A 17265-nucleotide genomic window follows, 5' to 3' on the forward strand; every position below is an offset into this window, starting at 1 on the left:
TAAAATCTTTCTGCTGATGATTTTTTTTGTAAAATATTTTAAGAAACGTTTTAGTGAAAAGAAGACTTTTCTCCAGTGTATGACCCTCAAAGCAACTCATGTGGCTGTGTAACTCTTTCAACATTTTATATACATTTTAAATGTTGCTTCAGTTAATAACTGGGTTAGACCTATTCTGTTACTTATTTTACACAAAGTCCCAAAGCAAGCTTGAAAGGGGAAATTAGGAATATATCAGTCACACAAAATCTGCCTAATAATTTTTCTAATAATTTTTTTTTTCTTAGTGGTGAATCGATTATAAAAAGATAGGATGCCCTCTTATACTTTATCCACAAATTGTCCCCTTCTCTATCCCTGGTTCATCCAACATAGCATTGTGGTTGAAGATGCCAAATGTATTATGACCATTGTGCCACAAATGCTGATAGTTTTACCCAAATTTATTTTGGATTCACTTTGTCGAGAGCATACCAATTTTTCGATGGATTTCCAGTAAGTTCATTAGACGTTTACAAATGAAGGTGTGAAAGAGGGAAAGTGGAAGAAAATGTGCTATGGCTGAACAGACAACAAAATTATTGGCCATGCGCTTTCACAGAGTCTTAAATTGGACGGCAGAATGAACCTTAATATGTCATCACTGTGACCCAACATGGCACCTCAGTGGTCATTAAGCAGACAAATGATGGTCCGAACCCAGTAGTGCAGAGGATCTTGGAAATGTTTGTTGTTTTTGCAAGACCAAAAGAGACACCAAAAAAAGAGAGGAAAGAAGAAATAATCCTTGATCCATTCATTCATTTTGCAAACAGTTTACTGTTCAGGATATCCCAGCATGCATAGGGCAGGGAAAAAAGACAAAAAGATAAATGTATTCATTCAGAGAACTTTAACAGGTGTTCCCATCTGGATGTATTTGGATTGTGGAAAGAAAGCTGTAGTATATAGCAGTACTTTATAACCCACACACTAACAGGGAAAATGCAAAATGCAAGTTTCACACAAAAAGAGATAGGCAGGGTGCAGAGTTGAATGTATCTTGTTGTAAAGCTGCAACTCTAACCACTGAGTCACTGTGAATCACAGATAGATCACAGACAGAGGAAGAACAGGATGAATTAGAAAAGAATTACAAGGCAAGTCAAAGATGAGACGGAAAAGGACTAACAGCACAGGATAGGATGGAAGACAAAAAACACAGCAAGATGACACACTAGAGAGAAGCCCTAAGAATTTTTTCTAAAAGCTCTAAGAAAAAAGAAAAAAAAAATATATATATATATACGGTGACCCGAATGCAGAAGCTGTTAAAATGTCTTTCAATTTTCTTTCATTTAACTTGATTTGGTGAAATTTGAAACAGTTTATTTATCATTGATTTTTATATAGTCATTCAGAAAACCAAACACTTGCAGCAAAATAGACTTTTTTGAAAAAGGGAAAATATAGATTTATGTCAATTATTGTCTGCTCCAAAGAGAGCCATTAAGATTATATAAAAGTTCAATGACTTCTTAACAACACAGGTTTTTTTTCATAGCAGGGGGTTATTTTTTAATTCTGTAACATTAAGTTACGATGGAAATTATGCTTTTTCAAAATTCAAAAGGAAAAAAAAACTAGTGTTATTACTCAACTTTATAAGCTACGTTAAACCGACAGATTTGTGTCAAATGCTGACATCTCAATTGGTGGATCTGGAACATAATCCGTGATGCAGGGTGATCACTCAAGCTGACTGCCCCAGTGCAAAAAGAGAAGTCTGAAAGGAGTCATACTGATGGCCATGAAAATATTCTTGCAGAGTGACTCCTTCAAGAGACCATTAAATTCATATAATTTTGAAGCGAATAGAACTTAAATTGGCAGGTTACTGCAATCTGAAAGTATAAAATGTTTTCACAGGGAAAGAAATGTTTTAACCTCTCAAGAAATTACAATGCTCCATGATCTGTCTCTGTGTTAGTAATGCATATACATGTATACATGCTTGTGCACTTATCTGGGAGCAAGTTGGTGTTTGTGTGTGGCTGATTTGTTCATGCATGAGTGTAAACATGCTTTATCCAGCAAAAGCTTACACCATTAGAGGGAATGTGCATCTATACCCAAGAGTGTGTTCCCAATGCATAATTCAGCAAACACATAAAAACTTAAAAGAATGAGTCCTTTTTTGGTGTTTCTCTGTGTGCGCTCGTGTGGGGTGGTAGGTGGAAACAACATTCAAAATATATTTTGTCAAAAAACAAACCATGCACTCATACCTAAACTGTTCAATTATCTAACACTTTCCATAGAAGAAAATTTCACTGCAGATTTAAACCCGTTATTGTTGCATCATATCATATCTAAAAAGGGAATCGTTTTCTCATGCCTAACAGAAACACTCTAAAATAGCTCAATATCACTTAAAGCCCAATTATTTAAGGATGTGTTTTCCATTTTTCCACTGCAGGGTGCCAACAGTGTCACATTAGAAAACAGCTTAGTTCCACTCCTAAGGACTCCCTAAAAGGGTTGTAATAAGACTTATTACTTTGCCCAGAGTAAGTGATATCTATGCAGACTGCAGACATATTTGTTCAAGTTCCCACTTACAAAATGCATACACCTGCTGCTCTCTGTCAATCTGAATGCAATAAAGCTGCTATATATTGTGGTACAAGATAGAGTGAAACAGTGCAAGATTCCATTTTGCTTTTTGACGCATAATCGTGTGCCCACGTTGCAGCATATCTATATGACAATGCAACAAATACAAATACATTAATTCTTAAAACTCAAATATCCTCATGCTCTACAGCAGTAGAAATTATTTTGCTCTTGCAATTGCTTTGCTATTAAAATCTGATCTTATCATTAATCATGTAGATCACTTATCTGAAGAAAAACATTACCTAACAATGCTCTTCTATTACTTTTCTTGAATGTTTTATATCCCAACAAGAAAATCTGACTTCTAATTGGGTTTCTTTAATTTTTTACCAGCTGAAAGTTTAAAGTTTCAATTTCCGATTTGTCAAAGAAGACCTCATCAGCACAGTGACAATAACTGCCAGCACAAAAACACATCAGTGAAATGTTCCCCATGTAAGCTACAGTTATTAATGTTAAAAACAATGAAAAAAAAACAAAAAAACATGGAGCAACAGAGAAGTCCATGTTATTGGAGCCAATATGTGACATTTATATAATGCAAGTTCTCAATACAAATCCCGAAAGAGGCAGGCCCTGAGAAAGAGAGACATGGAGTAGAATCGAGAAGGTTACTCTAAACCCAAAAATGATTTGTTTGAATATAAGTGTAAATTTATGGAAGTAAAAAGTTTTGCTGTAGTGTTTCTATATTTTGGCCAAAGCATGTCACAGACATTCATTTCATTAAGACCTTGGGATATTGTGTCAGCTTGGGAAATAAAGGTCAAAACATGTGTCCTTGCAGGTGGATCCCTTGCATTTCAAGGCTGTTGCTATGAACCTACGGCACAATATATACACTTGAAAAACAGTGCAAGTTAAACATCCCATCCCTAGGTGCCAAAACAAAATAAATCCATCTGAGAGAAAGCAGAAACATTTCAACTGGCCAAATCAACAGTTTGGTCCACACTTAGGGGAAACAAATAAAATAAAAATTACAGGAAAGTTTGCAACATTAGAGTGATGGACAACTGTGGGTGGTGAAGAACAACCCCTTCAGAACATCAAGCCCATTGGGCACACCATTTTCCAGGTCTACCATAAAGAATTGACAGCGAGAGAAAATATAGAGAGTTCATGGCAAGTTGAAAACCATTTATAAGCCTTAAAGGCCAGATTACACTTGTGAGAAAACAGCTTAAAAGGCCAGTCCAGCTTTGTAACGTCACTCTGTGGACAGATGACTAAAATAATCTAGTGACAACATGAAATTATGAATAAAAAGTATGAAAAAAGCTTGAAACAGCTCATGATGTAAAGTATTTCAAGTCGTACAGGGAATACGCTATACTCAGACAAATGCATTAAAGTAGATTCTTCACAGTATACATGGACTATAGGTGACCTAAAACATACCATGAAAGCAACCAAAAAGCTTAACTTTAATTGCTGAAGACAGTCGGAAATACCCACAAACAAAGAGCACCTAAAGAGAAATGCAGTGAAGGATCATGCAGGAGGAAACCCCATCTATGAGAATGCCCATGAGTTCCAGGCTGAACCAAATCAATGTCTACAAATCAATGACATCTACAATGTCAAGTATTACAAATGAACACTTATTTATGATATTTACTTGTTCAACCACACTAGAGCCACTTAAAGTAGAAGACAAAAACTCAAATTATTTTTTTTCTTGGATGACAATTGTATCATTATTCAAATATGTTTTCCATATTTATTATTTCAACAACCAAGTTGTTTTACTGAAAAAAAAATATGTCGCTGACAAGCTGATAAAGGAGCACAGAGTTCTATCTAATGTGAATCCTTTTTACAATGTCACTAATTTTCGGTTTTAAACCGCAAAACAGAAAGAGAAAATGAGTGGGAAAATGAGTCCTTTACATCACCCTTATTCCTACAGCAGATCATTGCATGTGTACTCATCCAATTCTTCCCAGTAAGTTAAGGGAAGATATTACCATGTTTTTGCAGTTAGGTCATTGTGACACACAAAAGACAATTATGCAAGTGCTATTCATCTCACACCAAATTATAATTCTGTCAGAGAGAGATGAGCATGAGGAGTAAGCATGTGGACGAAAAAAAGATTTAGCCTCATCTTGTTTTAGCCACCGACAGCAGCCAACTGCCTGTTGCTAGGTTTCATTTCCAGACGCTGAGTGATAAGCTTTGAAGGGTAATTTTGACAAATAAGCAAATCCTGTATTGATATTTTCCCGTTTATCCTTTGTCTTATCTGCTTACTCTTAGTCGGGGTCAGACGGGTCTGGAGCCTGTCTCAGAACATATTGAAGGCAACAGAAGACATAAAAATACACCTTAGACAAGTTGTCAGCTCACTGATGGACCAACACAGGCAGACACACATTGTCACTCATATTCATATATATTGACAATCTGCTGTGTCTAATCAACCTATCATGCATAAGTTTAAACTTTGACAGGTTTCTGTGGCAGCCAGAACAAACACAGGAGTTTGTTCTCTCTCAGCACCATGTTTTTAATACTAAATAACAATACAGTACTTTTGTGTTTATCTGGTGGAGTTTAAAAAATGAAAGGATGCAATTTTACTCACTACTACTATTCACCACTATTAAAATATTAATATAAGCTTCTTCAGATGTAAATAAATAATCTTGGTGTTCATGTGTGCCGTTTTATCCTCTGAAAATAAGTCTGCTTTTAAATTTTGAACCAAGTAAACTCATTAAAAAGGCATTGATAATGAAGATTTTCATGGTCTGCTTTGCAGGCCATCTGAACTACAGAGAGGGGTCTTTTCAATTATGGCTGTACCTGACTCATTCGTTAAGTCTTTGAAACTGACAACCCATCATAAATCTAATTTCAGGGACACTTGTCAATGAGAATCTTCAGTCGACAGAAATGTCACCTTATACTGCTTGCAGACTATCGAAGATCAAACTAGAGCTTAAAAAAAGCACGAGATTCCCTCTTCAAACTGAATGAAATTCTGGCTTTACAGTTTGTTCCTGAGCAGCGAATATGAACTACAACTGAGTATAGACTATTTACCACTCACGCTAGTTCACGTGCAGAAAATGAAAAGTGCAAACAAATAGTATGATAACTTATTCTTCTCTGTATCACCTCTAATACTTTTTTAATCTCTTTTACAGAAAAAACTCTTGCATCTGCACTTGTTTGTTTGTACACTTGTGTGCATCAGCATGTATGTGTGTAGTGACTCACTGCATTTGTGCTTCTCAATACATATCAAATATATCAAGCTCAAAATGTAGATGACTTTCCCTACCTTGGCAGCCTTCATCCCTCTAAATCCGACACTGATGCAGAAATACACCACCGCATAAGCTCTGCCAGTGGGGTTATGCCAGACTCAGAGGAAGAGTCTTTGTGAACCGTGACATCCAGGTGAAGAACTGCCTGTTTACAAAGCAGTTGTTCTTCCCACTTCAGTGCAAGAAGCATAAACATAGACCGGCAGACCAGCTATGAACACACACTGTGTTCATCTGGATCCCATCACCACAGATTGAATCTTGCCTTCAAAAAAATTATGCACATTAAAAGCATGCTTGGAGAACTGACCATAGCACCTTTCTACACATGCTAATAATGCACTGCACCTTAAATTCAATATGTATGATTGCATTCATTATGATTTGGGACTGTGTTTCAAAGCATATATCTAGATTTTCAGCTATACTGCTTACTGGGTTGCAAGTTTCTGAAGCACAACCAATTTGTTTTAAAAATCATCGTGAAAATTTCAAAATGAATGTTTGGCATTTGATCCTCTATCATGCAGTAGTATGACTGAAAAAAATCCTTTCCATTAGACAGCACATGAATAGCTCCACCTGAAATGTCTTGTCTCTCTGCCCAAAGGAAACAAAAACATACACACTTGAAAGCATATTCCTTTTTGTCTGAAATCTCCATTCAATTGTGTTCCATTGGCTTTAAATGGCTTTAGAAATTGTTCACATATCAACAGATTTCACTGCATCAACAGGCCAGATGGACTCAGCAGCTATCTGAATCTTGTTAGTATCTATTCTCTCCTCTTGTTGCTTAGTTCTTTGTTATTTTGGTTAGGTTGGGAATTGCAACACTGTAATGCTTGTAACCTTTAGAATTGAACAATGCCTCTCAGCCTTAGATAGAAAAAGAAGATCTCATCAACAATGAAACGCTTGAGTCACATAAAACAACTTTTTAAAAAAGTATCCATTTAATATACCAGATGAAAATAAAAATGACAGATTTGGTAATGGGTACACATCTTTAAACAATTCAAATAATAATCTCAGCAATAATGATTGAGTTGCTTTTTGCTAAGAGTTATTAAATCAGTCCAAGTCATGTATTCTAAATATGAGGCTATAGTCAGCGGGTGATCAGAACAAACTTAACTTAGAATAAAGAAAGGAAGCAGAAAGTGCCTAAAAAGCACAACGTGTCAGTTTTACTTGTATGATTCAACAAACGGAGATTGAACAGGTTGATAAAGGTTTGCAATGTATTTTCAAACTCTGGTCAGTAAAGACTCGCTCGCTTGCGTGACCACAACTACAATAATGACTTAAAAAAAAATGAGCTTCATCACAAGTAAAAGCAATAAAAGAAAAAAAAAGGAAAAACAATCTTGCTGAGTGAAGTGAAGCAACAGAACTTGAGAACTGTTCGATCAAAGTGTTGCCTGTAAGCCTCGCCTTAAAATTGTGAGCAAACAGGGGTGGAAAATCAACCATGATGCCTGTCCACAGCCCCTCGTCTCTTTGCCTCCTCTTACCTGGTGATTCCATCACAGAGCTCAGGCGCTAATGTGGCTGATGCAGTCTCTGCCCTGAGGGGGTAATAAAGTGACTGAGGGCTGACCGTTCCTGACCGCCAACAAGACAGCAGGTGTGAACAGTGAGGAATGTGACTGTGAAAATGTGCACTTATATGTGTGTGCATGAGAGAGAGACAGTATATGAAAAGCTTAGAATGAACTAGTCGCCTAACCACAAGTCCAGATCAATTAGTTGGCCTAATCACTCCCTTGTCTATTAGCCATAAAAATTTCAGGTTTACTCCTGTACATTTCATCTTTACTGCCATATTACTGCCATCCATCACCCTCTATCTCATTCCAGCATGCTCTCCCTTCTTTTGGCTCTCTTGTCTTATGTCTATCCAAGCCATCTCTCCTTTAACACCACATTTATGCGGTAGCTTGGTAAACGGTAATCAATGTCTCACAACAGTCGACTGTTTCATCTAAACGATTTTTCAGGGGAGAGGGGGCACTGCATGTCTGTAAATGTGTATGCGTGTTGAAAAAGAGGAATGGAAGCGAAAGGAAAAAGCTAATTTATCAAGCAAAAAAAAAAAAAGAGTCCAGAGCCAGAGTTGTACCTTTTTAACTCTCTGCTTACATAAGTTTTTTTATATATATGTCAGCTTTTATTTTGTGTATCTGATTTGCGAGTGTTAGGAAAATGTGTGAAAATGCCTGCCTGGACTTGGCACCGACTCCAGAAACCCCACAGTAATGCATTCACTTTTGGTACATAAATCACAATCAGCCATTCTGCCATCTAGGTTACTGCTACATGGCCCTTGTAATGTACATGCTGGTTAGACCACCAGCAGAATAAATGAGGAGGCCAGTATACAAAGCACATACACACCTGTTATGGGGCAGTAGGATGGCAAAACTATTCCCTTACACAAATTTCCTGTAGAGATGAAATGTTTCCGAATAAGTATCACCTGTTAATCTCACTGCACATATGTTCAACATCAAAACCACTGACAGGACAACTGATCACCACATTACAATGTATTATTGTTGAGGGGAAACCTAAGGTCATTTTGTGGATGTTACTATGACATTGCAAAGAACTGCTCTGGAACAGCTGAAGGATGCTTAAAGCTCTCCTTTAAACTCTCCCAATCAAAATCTGATTGCACACCTGTGAGATGAAGAAGAGAAAAGGTCCTAGATATGTTTATCTGTCTACTCTAACAGTGGCAATCGCATAGCCCAGTCAAATGCACATCTACCCGTTTTAACCTTTTTCTGCCACTAGGGGCATTGTTCAAAGTAAGTAGCTCAACTTGCAGTTCAGGCCTCTCCTGTCTATGTTTCACCCAGGTGCAAGAAAGTGGCTTTTGTAGAGAGGATGCATATTAAAAATGTGCTTAAAAATAATGACAACTTTGTTAAAAGTGATGCTTTTATTTCAGCGAAACAAAGTTGTTCAGTGAAAAAAAGTTGATCAAAGCATAACTTCCTTATCTTTGTTGTTATTTCTCATCTTCCTTTTGATGGTGATATCTGATGACACTATTTCCCTTTTGAGTTTACTTTCAAGTCAGCATCTGGCTAATGCTTCCAAGGACTCTGCATTGTTGAGGTGTGAGGGGGACTGCACGCAAGTCTGTCTGCGTTAGTTCAACACTCACTATCCTTCAATCTGTGGGAGCTGCATCGATTCAGACGACTATCTCTGTGAGACTGTCATCTCTGCATAAACCTGATTCCCATCACCATCACCCACTGGATCCAAATGATCTGTTTCAAAGACCTGGTGTCACACACCAGAGAACCACCTCAGAGGTACTGTCCTGATGGTTCAGAGATGTTTTGTTGTCAAACGTGGATTTACTATACATATTATAAGGCAGGTGGTTTTATCATGGATTATTGGTGTTGTGTGTATATATGCCAAAATCTGTAACAGTTGTTTGTCCAAAGTGAAAAACCTTATGGGCTCCAATATTGTTGCCTGCCTATGTAGACATACTGTATGTGGATGTCTGTCTATTTTAAAATCATAACAGGCCTACAATTTGCATTAGGTAAAACTACCACAACATCAGTAAAATACAATTGTAACATGTTCAAGAAAGCCTATAAGGAAACAGGACCAGGTGTGTGGTGTTACTCTGTAGATGGTAATGAAAAAGTTCTAGCACTTTCCTGTCACATGTGCAAGACCTTGATGGCATATGAAGTAATCTTAAAAAATATCCAAAGACAATTAACAAAAGTATTAATGTCCAAAGTTATTGCACATGTATAATTATCAAATAAACAAATAAATAATTACAGGGGATTTTGCAGTAGTTTACCACAACCACCGCATGTAGAAGCAATGCTACAGACTTTCAGCATGCGACTAAATCCAAAAATTTATTTTTAACCTTAAATCTGGAAAGCTCCAATAATAATATAAAAAATAAAGAATATTAAATTCCTTCTTAAATCTGTCTATTGTCTACACCAGCTGATTTTCATTCTGGAATCTCTGGAATCAGCTTTACAAGCACATAGTCAATAAAGGGCGAGGCTGTCGCCATGAGTCCCTGACTCTTTGACCGATTCCTGTACAGATCTCCATTTAATTAGAAAATTAAAGTCATGATTGGCTGTTGGGGCAAAAGCCATTTTCCTCACTTTCCCAAACACTATTTTGCTCAGGATAAGTGGGAAACTGAGGCATGAGGTCTCACACGCAATATGCACAAGCCAAGCAAGTTGACAGTCTGTGTATACAAAGTGATACATTCAGTCAACATGGGAGACATCCTTAAGGAGTAGACATTTGCCTCAACCAAGGTCAATGAGTAATATCCAGGCCTAATGTGTACTGTAACTCCAGTCACAAAATATACTCTGCTATATGAAACATTCACACAAGTCCTGCTTTGGGGAATAGGTTGTGTTTCTTCCAGCAACACACAAAGATGAAGAGTCTGCCTAAAACAAATATTCACCTGGGATGTAAACGATTTAATCAATCTTGCAATCGTTAAGTAGGTTTTGCCATGTCTTTGAGAGGTGGGAAGCTACAAAAAAAAAAAGAAAATTCTACAGCACACATGCTATCACTCATGTGGTTAATCAGTGACTGTTTTATGAGTTTAACAAATGTCAAATGACATCTAGTAAAGATAAATGTCATGTCTACAAATAGTTTGGATGAAGAGGTAACATAGATACATTCGATTCAATTCAAAGTAACGAGAAGAAACAAAACATATTAAAGGTTAATCATATTTTTAGGAGCAAGTTTACGTGCGTATTGTACAGAAATCGGATCTTGTCCCGTCAAATATTTTCAACAAACCAGACAAAAGTATGCTTGTGCTAAATTTGAATATCCATTAAATCCACGTGAAGGTTATTTATTAAATTATCCAGCAGGAATGATTTAACATATGTGATGAATATTTTAATTGAAAAATGAGGAAGAACAAAGAGGACCGTAGTTTTTCGTAGCCCTTATTTTCTGCAGAGACATTTTAATCCGTAACAACTCTAACTGTAAAGGATTATCGTGAGATTATAACGCGAGTCCATCGTATTGTTTCCCAGATAACACTCTATGCTATTAAGTGGGTGCTCATTCAACAGCGTGGCTTTAGTGCGCGGTGGCACGCTTCCAACTTCTCCATGCAATGCATCCTGTTGGCGCATCAAGTGGCCGCAGTCCTCTGAAACCAACCGAGCAGGAGGTGCGCGCGGTCATTTTTCACCCCTACAATTTCACCTCTGCAAACGATTGCTGTTGTTGCTAGTTTACATCTTTTACATATGTGTACTCATATGAATGCTCATTAATACAAACTGCTGCAAATGTATATATTTAAAGCATTTAAGCGCCGCCCGAAATTAATGCACACACTTTACTCGTGCCGTCCAACCTCACATTATGTTGTCATTATAAATGTATGCAACACAATTATGAATGTACAGTGTCTTGTGACAGCATGGGAACACCACCGGAGACCGATTTCTGCTTTACTAACAGTTGCAATTTACTATTTGAATGATTTAATGTGATCAAAATTACGTCCGGTCTCATGCGCATCGCTCGTTACAGACAGAACTAACAAAACGTTAAATGTGTTACAAGTGGCAACAAGTTAGGGAGGGATGTTACTCAGACTTGAAGTAAAGATATGAAAAGCTCAATGAAATGTAAAGACACTTGTACATATACACTAGCGCACAAATGTGAGCACACAAAACCACGGAGCGTTTGTGCAATTTCCTTCTACAGCAAGGCACAGAAAACTACCGCGGTTCAACGTCGAGAGGCACGCTCCATGTCCAGCTGCATGCTACAAGAGCATACCAGCCCACAGTGAACTTTGCAATTGAATTACAACATCCTCAAAGTCCTACCTTTGTAATCTTGAGGTGGAAACAAATGCATTTGCCTTGGCAAGTATTTATCTCGCCGCTCCTCCTTGAATCAAAGTAGTATGACTCCCCGTGAGATGGAAATCACAGAGGCATGTTCTGTGCGCCCTGTCTGCCACCACGCACCGCGTCTGGAGCCCCGGTTCCGAGAAGCGCAGGGAGAAGAACACAGAAAACCTGCTGTCAGCGAGAGGCGGTGTGGAAAGCCCCTGGTGGTGGTGGAGGGGACCTACAAATGTAGGGGACGAGAGAGAGATGGAAAGAGAGGGAAAGGGTGGGGTGAAATGAGGGAGGTGTGGGCATCACCGGAGGCATCAATAGGAACAAATGAAGAAAGAATTATTTTGTTTTGAACCAGCTGTTTGACTGACCAAATCCCTTCTGATGACTGTACTGTAAATTTACTGAATGTAGGAAAATGGAGCTACGATTAAGGTAATTGTATGCGTTTCCCAGGGTGATCCACACTAATCTCTAACTCAATGTATTAGAAAGCAAATAACATTGATAGCATAGATAAAGGTATTTCAAAGGGCACTGACTGGTCTTGTTATTCAAGGCTATTTCTAAACTCCAAAATACAGCTTGACTCAATGGTGGGAAGTTAAAAAGTTAAAGTAAACAGTACAGATTCTGATATTTTATGTGGTTAATGAAGTGCATAGTTGACTCATTGACTGGCCTAAATGCAGAGTGAGAAGAGAGGGAGCATTATGGCAAAATAAAGAAATGTTTTTATGGTCTGAATGAGTTTTAGAAAACAAGAATGAAAAAGAAATAAAAAATTCAGTCAGTCTTATTGTTTTAAAGTGGTATTCAGATTAATTTTCTTTGGGTATTTGAGAAGGTGGAAATGTCAGTTATGCCTGCTTTCCTGAAGTGGTTCATAATCAGTGTCTGTGTGCATGTGTTCATAAGACTGTGAAATCTGCAGAGGGACGAGAACATGACATATTGTGAGAGCCTGAAACAAAGACAGAAAGAAGGGGTTCTGCTGCAGATTATACACCATCACAGGGAGTCTCTCTGAGGCTCAGTCTGCAAGGTTAGAAAGGTTAGGAAGCCAATGTACCAACAAGGATTTGAAAGCTACTGGGCATAAACTATATACAGGAAGGAGCTAATAAAAGAAGCGAGACTTAGAAAACAAACAAGAAAAAGGAGGCAGTTTTAGAGTCAAGACGGACAAGAAAGGAGGTGGTGAAAAACTTGTTTGTTCTGATCTTAATCCCAGACAAGAACCTCATGACATACAATTTACAAACCTATAGGTCCACTTTTGAGCTGCACGGTGGTGTGGTGGTTAGCACCGTCGCCTCACAGTGAGAGGATTTCAGGTTAAATTTCAGTGTAGAGTTTATATGTTCTCCCCGTGTATGCATGGGTTCTCTTCGGGTACTCCAGCTTCCTCCCACCGTTCAAAACCATGTTAATTTAAGTTAATTGGTGTCTCTAAAATTGTCCTCAGGACGTACCCCGCCTCTCACCCAATGACCGCTGGGATAGACTCCAGCCCCCGCGCGACCTGACCAACAGCTTAAGCAGGTATAGAAGATGGACGGATGGACAGTTCCACTTTGGAACACATAGGGAAAAGGTTACAAGCAAGTTGAAAAAAAAATCTAGAATAAGCTGTAGTTTAAGTTTAAGCTAAGTTTTATATGACAAGGGTGCATTAGGCAAAATCATTGTTTATACTGATTTTATTGTTGAAGGTTTTTGAAACAAACAGCAACTTTTTCTAATTTTGTTGAAATTGTCCAACTATTGGATCATCAGTTTTAACTTGTTAACATTGTTACTCCTTGCTGGGCCGCTTAAGAGAGTATTCATCCACAAAATGATTGATAGTGTAGTGATCTTTTGTTCACATGCTAACTGTACTTCTTGGATCCCTGTCAATGGTTTCCACTTTCTTTATATGCAAACATATCAAATGAAGGACAGCAATGAATATGATGGACACATCAATTCACCGAGCTCCATTTCACTCTCATGAGAGCTCTTTTCTGTGACAGAAAGATTGCATTTCCTTAAGATGCAACACCGGATTTGGTTCAACATTTGCAGCGAGAATATTTTCCTAAATGGAAATATTGAATTGATAACCATTTTGCTTTGTAATCATCTTTTTCCGTGTACCTAAACGTTCACAATACCCCTCAGTATGGTTGCTGTCCCTGATCATTTTACATAGCCAGCTCTTGGGGAGGGGGAAGTGCTGACTAAGGGCAGGACTCTTGAATATTACATTTTTCCTCAGCAGCAAGGTGTTGAAACACTGCCCGTGCCTATCGCTCAAGCCCATAATGGGAACCGGAGGCCCTCAGCTACAAACATAAATATCTGTAGATATAGTACTCTAAGACGCAAAAGCCAGCAGATCAATACATGCCAGTGAGAAAGAGGAGGTGAGGAAGAAATAATAAAAGAGTGGGAGGAGGGTTATATGAGGAAAAATATTCTACATAGGTTAACCATCATGTTACTGCATAGACTACATTGGCCCTCCATCTAGAAATAACCCTAACGTAAGGTGCATGACAAAGAAGCATCCTGTTATCTACCAGTAAATCCATTTGGAAGACTTTTCTCTTCCCAGAGTTACTTTAACCATCTCGTCAGGTGATTTTCACATATTCTGAATATTTTTCCCTTTCGGCTATTGTAGTTTTGCAAGGAAATGCAGAAGAGCTCCTTACAATATTGTAACTATCAATTTGTGTTTCAATGGCTGGCTCAGTAGGTTAAAATGTTTTGAGGTGCCATCAAATTAGCACCATGGGCACCAACTTCACATTTCCTTCAGAGGACTAAAACACCATTCAGATGGATACGTAACTGCAGTGCTTAGACAACAGCACATGTTACATCCCTTTTACTTTTATTAGCTGAATGAGATTGCAACATGGGGCATTTAACTTGTGACTTAAGGTGTCCTCTGTGTTTTAGTTCAGATACAAGCATGGACAAACGTCTAAGAGAAATCAGCGTCAAAGCTGATCCTAAATCAGCTTCATGAACAACCTCTTATTTCTTAATGAATAACTGCGTGCGGAAGAGAGCAGGAGGAAAGGTAATCTCATTTCAGCACCATGGATAACTCCTTACTTCTAATTTCTAGAATACAAGTCAAAATAGTGCAAAAACCTTGAGAACCTTGGACAGTTCCCAAATTCCATACAGTGGGCTGCAGGAGAAAATACTGTATCTTCAAAAGGGATACCATATCACCCCCATGGACAATTCTTAATTTCCAAACAGAGGAATGTTGAAGAGTTGTGCTTTGAAGCTGATCCCATATCAGCACCTTCGGCGTACTCCTTTTTCTAAAAAGGAAAAAGCTGCTTTAAAGCTTATCCCATATAAGCATCATGGACTGCATAAGTTATTTATAGCTATAACAGACGATACTGACACTTTTATTCTCTCTAATGTGGTACCTCCGGGTGGCCAGAGCATTACATAGCAATGTTTAGAAGCAATGTTAATAAAAAAAATTGACAACATCTATCTTACTTATAAATGGGGAACTGGGTAAATTACATTACCTTTGTAAGATAGCCAGAATGAGTAAAAACAATACAATTGTGCACCTCATAAAAGCCTAAATAAAATTTGATATGATTAAATTAGAGAATATTTTTGTATTTAGCTGATTGTAAAATCAAGACAAGAAAAAGGCGAAGGAGCAAAGAAGTGGCCAGGGGCAGAGGTAAAGATGCAAGCAAGAGGTTGAAGATGTGATGCAAACACTGGTTAGAAGGCAAGAGTAACAGACATTAGGAAAAAACAAAGCATAAAAACAAACTTTAAAAGCACAAATGAAAGCATAGTATAGAATAAAGAATGAGTATGACTATATGTACAAGAACTCATTGGCCAGAATTAGCTTAAAATTAGTAAGGAGTAATATTGTTTTCTTACAGCAGAACACTGCATAGCAACTACATCATCATCATTTTTTTTTTAATTTAATAAAGATTTGTCTGTGCTGTGTGTCAAATTAGAGTGTCTTTGACTCACTGAAGGTTTACTCTAGCCATTGCAGGGCCATTTCAATTCAATTTAATTCAATCCAATAAACTTTATTTATCCCTGCAGGCAAGTTTTCATGGTGGATAAAAATATATTAAAACAACACACTTGCAATGAATACAAAAAGTAACCAATTTGCAAAACACGTGGCTCAACAGAATCAGAGCTTGACTCATTAATTTTCAAACACAAACATTGCAATTATATGTCATTATTTTCTATCAAGATTTAAAACTATACAAGCACAATTAGCGGCAAGCTCCAAGATTCTAACAAAGAAGAGAAGTTCCAGTCACAGCCAAGGAACATAAGCAATGTAGCTTGAGAAGCTGGATACAAACAGAGCCGTGACTATTAAGTGTTTTCTAATACCTGAGACATCATGAGTGATAAAAAGAAGAAACTGAAGCTTACTCAAAGTAGGGCAAAGGTAACTTGAAGCTTCAGTGCAGCTATTCTGTCTGCTGTAGCTTTTTATCAGATTATATCAGATCCAACTTGCACTGGAGTATTTTCTTAGTTATGCTGAAGTGAGCCTCAGGCCCTATCTTAAAATCAGCACACCTGCCAGACATACACTTCTCAGTTTTGAGGGATCAGAGAGGAGCAACTGGAGGCCCAAATCAATAGTGTATCCTCCATGTTTTACTTTGTGGATTTAAAGCCAGTAGCTTCTACTTACATTTTCTCTCTTCAGTGCATTTAAGCTTGGTGGTTCCATGTAAGATGTTTCCGGGTAGAGAGGATTTGTCACAATTTTTTTTCCCAGTTATTGTCTATAAAGAAGCAGAAAAGAGATAGCTTGCTAAAAATGGTTTGAATTACCTTCTGATTATTTATGTATCTATCTGTTTATTTGTTTTTGGTTTTTTTTGCTGCTTTTTTTTATATTTTCATATCAATTTACTACCTGTCCTCTTTGCAATTTCCAGAAATCCTATCAGCATTACCTCTATCTCTCAAAGATTTCAACTTCCAGTATGCTAGACGCTATGAACAGATATCTGCATATAAGTGTGCATAATAGGAAAGACAAAAAATATTTCCGAATCCAGTATGTAGTTCAATTGTTATCAAAATAGTCTTTACCAACTATGTTAAAGCCAGTATTTTTTACATGCTTTGAAAACAGCAAAAGAGATAGAAAGCAAGTGTGGGAATAAAATCTGTAAAGAACAGTCATGTTGCCATCTGTTGACTATTTAGCTTGATTTCCAGATTAATTAATATTCAAACAAGCATAGGTCCAAAGAACAGGCAATCCAGACATGGATATCAGTCATTCATAATTTAAATATGCACTGGTTAGACTAGAAGCCCTGAAACACTGGCCGCTGTTTCCAGAGGCTAAATCATCAGATGAAAGG

At 37.6% G+C, this 17265-nt stretch overlaps 1 protein-coding gene across 1 annotated transcript in view; it reads right to left on the bottom strand.

Annotated features, from left to right (window-relative positions):
- The window catches only part of LOC140303139 (cadherin-22), a 148303-nt gene extending 136314 nt beyond the window's left edge, over positions 1 to 11989 (bottom strand). Inside the window, exon 1 of the mRNA XM_072381771.1 lies at positions 11843 to 11989. The gene's annotated coding sequence lies outside the window, so the exon portion shown is untranslated. The remainder of the gene's footprint in view (positions 1 to 11842) is intronic.
- Positions 11990 to 17265: the final 5276 nt, after the last annotated feature.

This window comes from Leuresthes tenuis, unplaced genomic scaffold, assembly GCF_036924035.1.
Source record: "Leuresthes tenuis unplaced genomic scaffold, fLeuTen1.0.hap1 SCAF_3, whole genome shotgun sequence".
Lineage (NCBI taxonomy): Eukaryota > Metazoa > Chordata > Actinopteri > Atheriniformes > Atherinopsidae > Leuresthes > Leuresthes tenuis.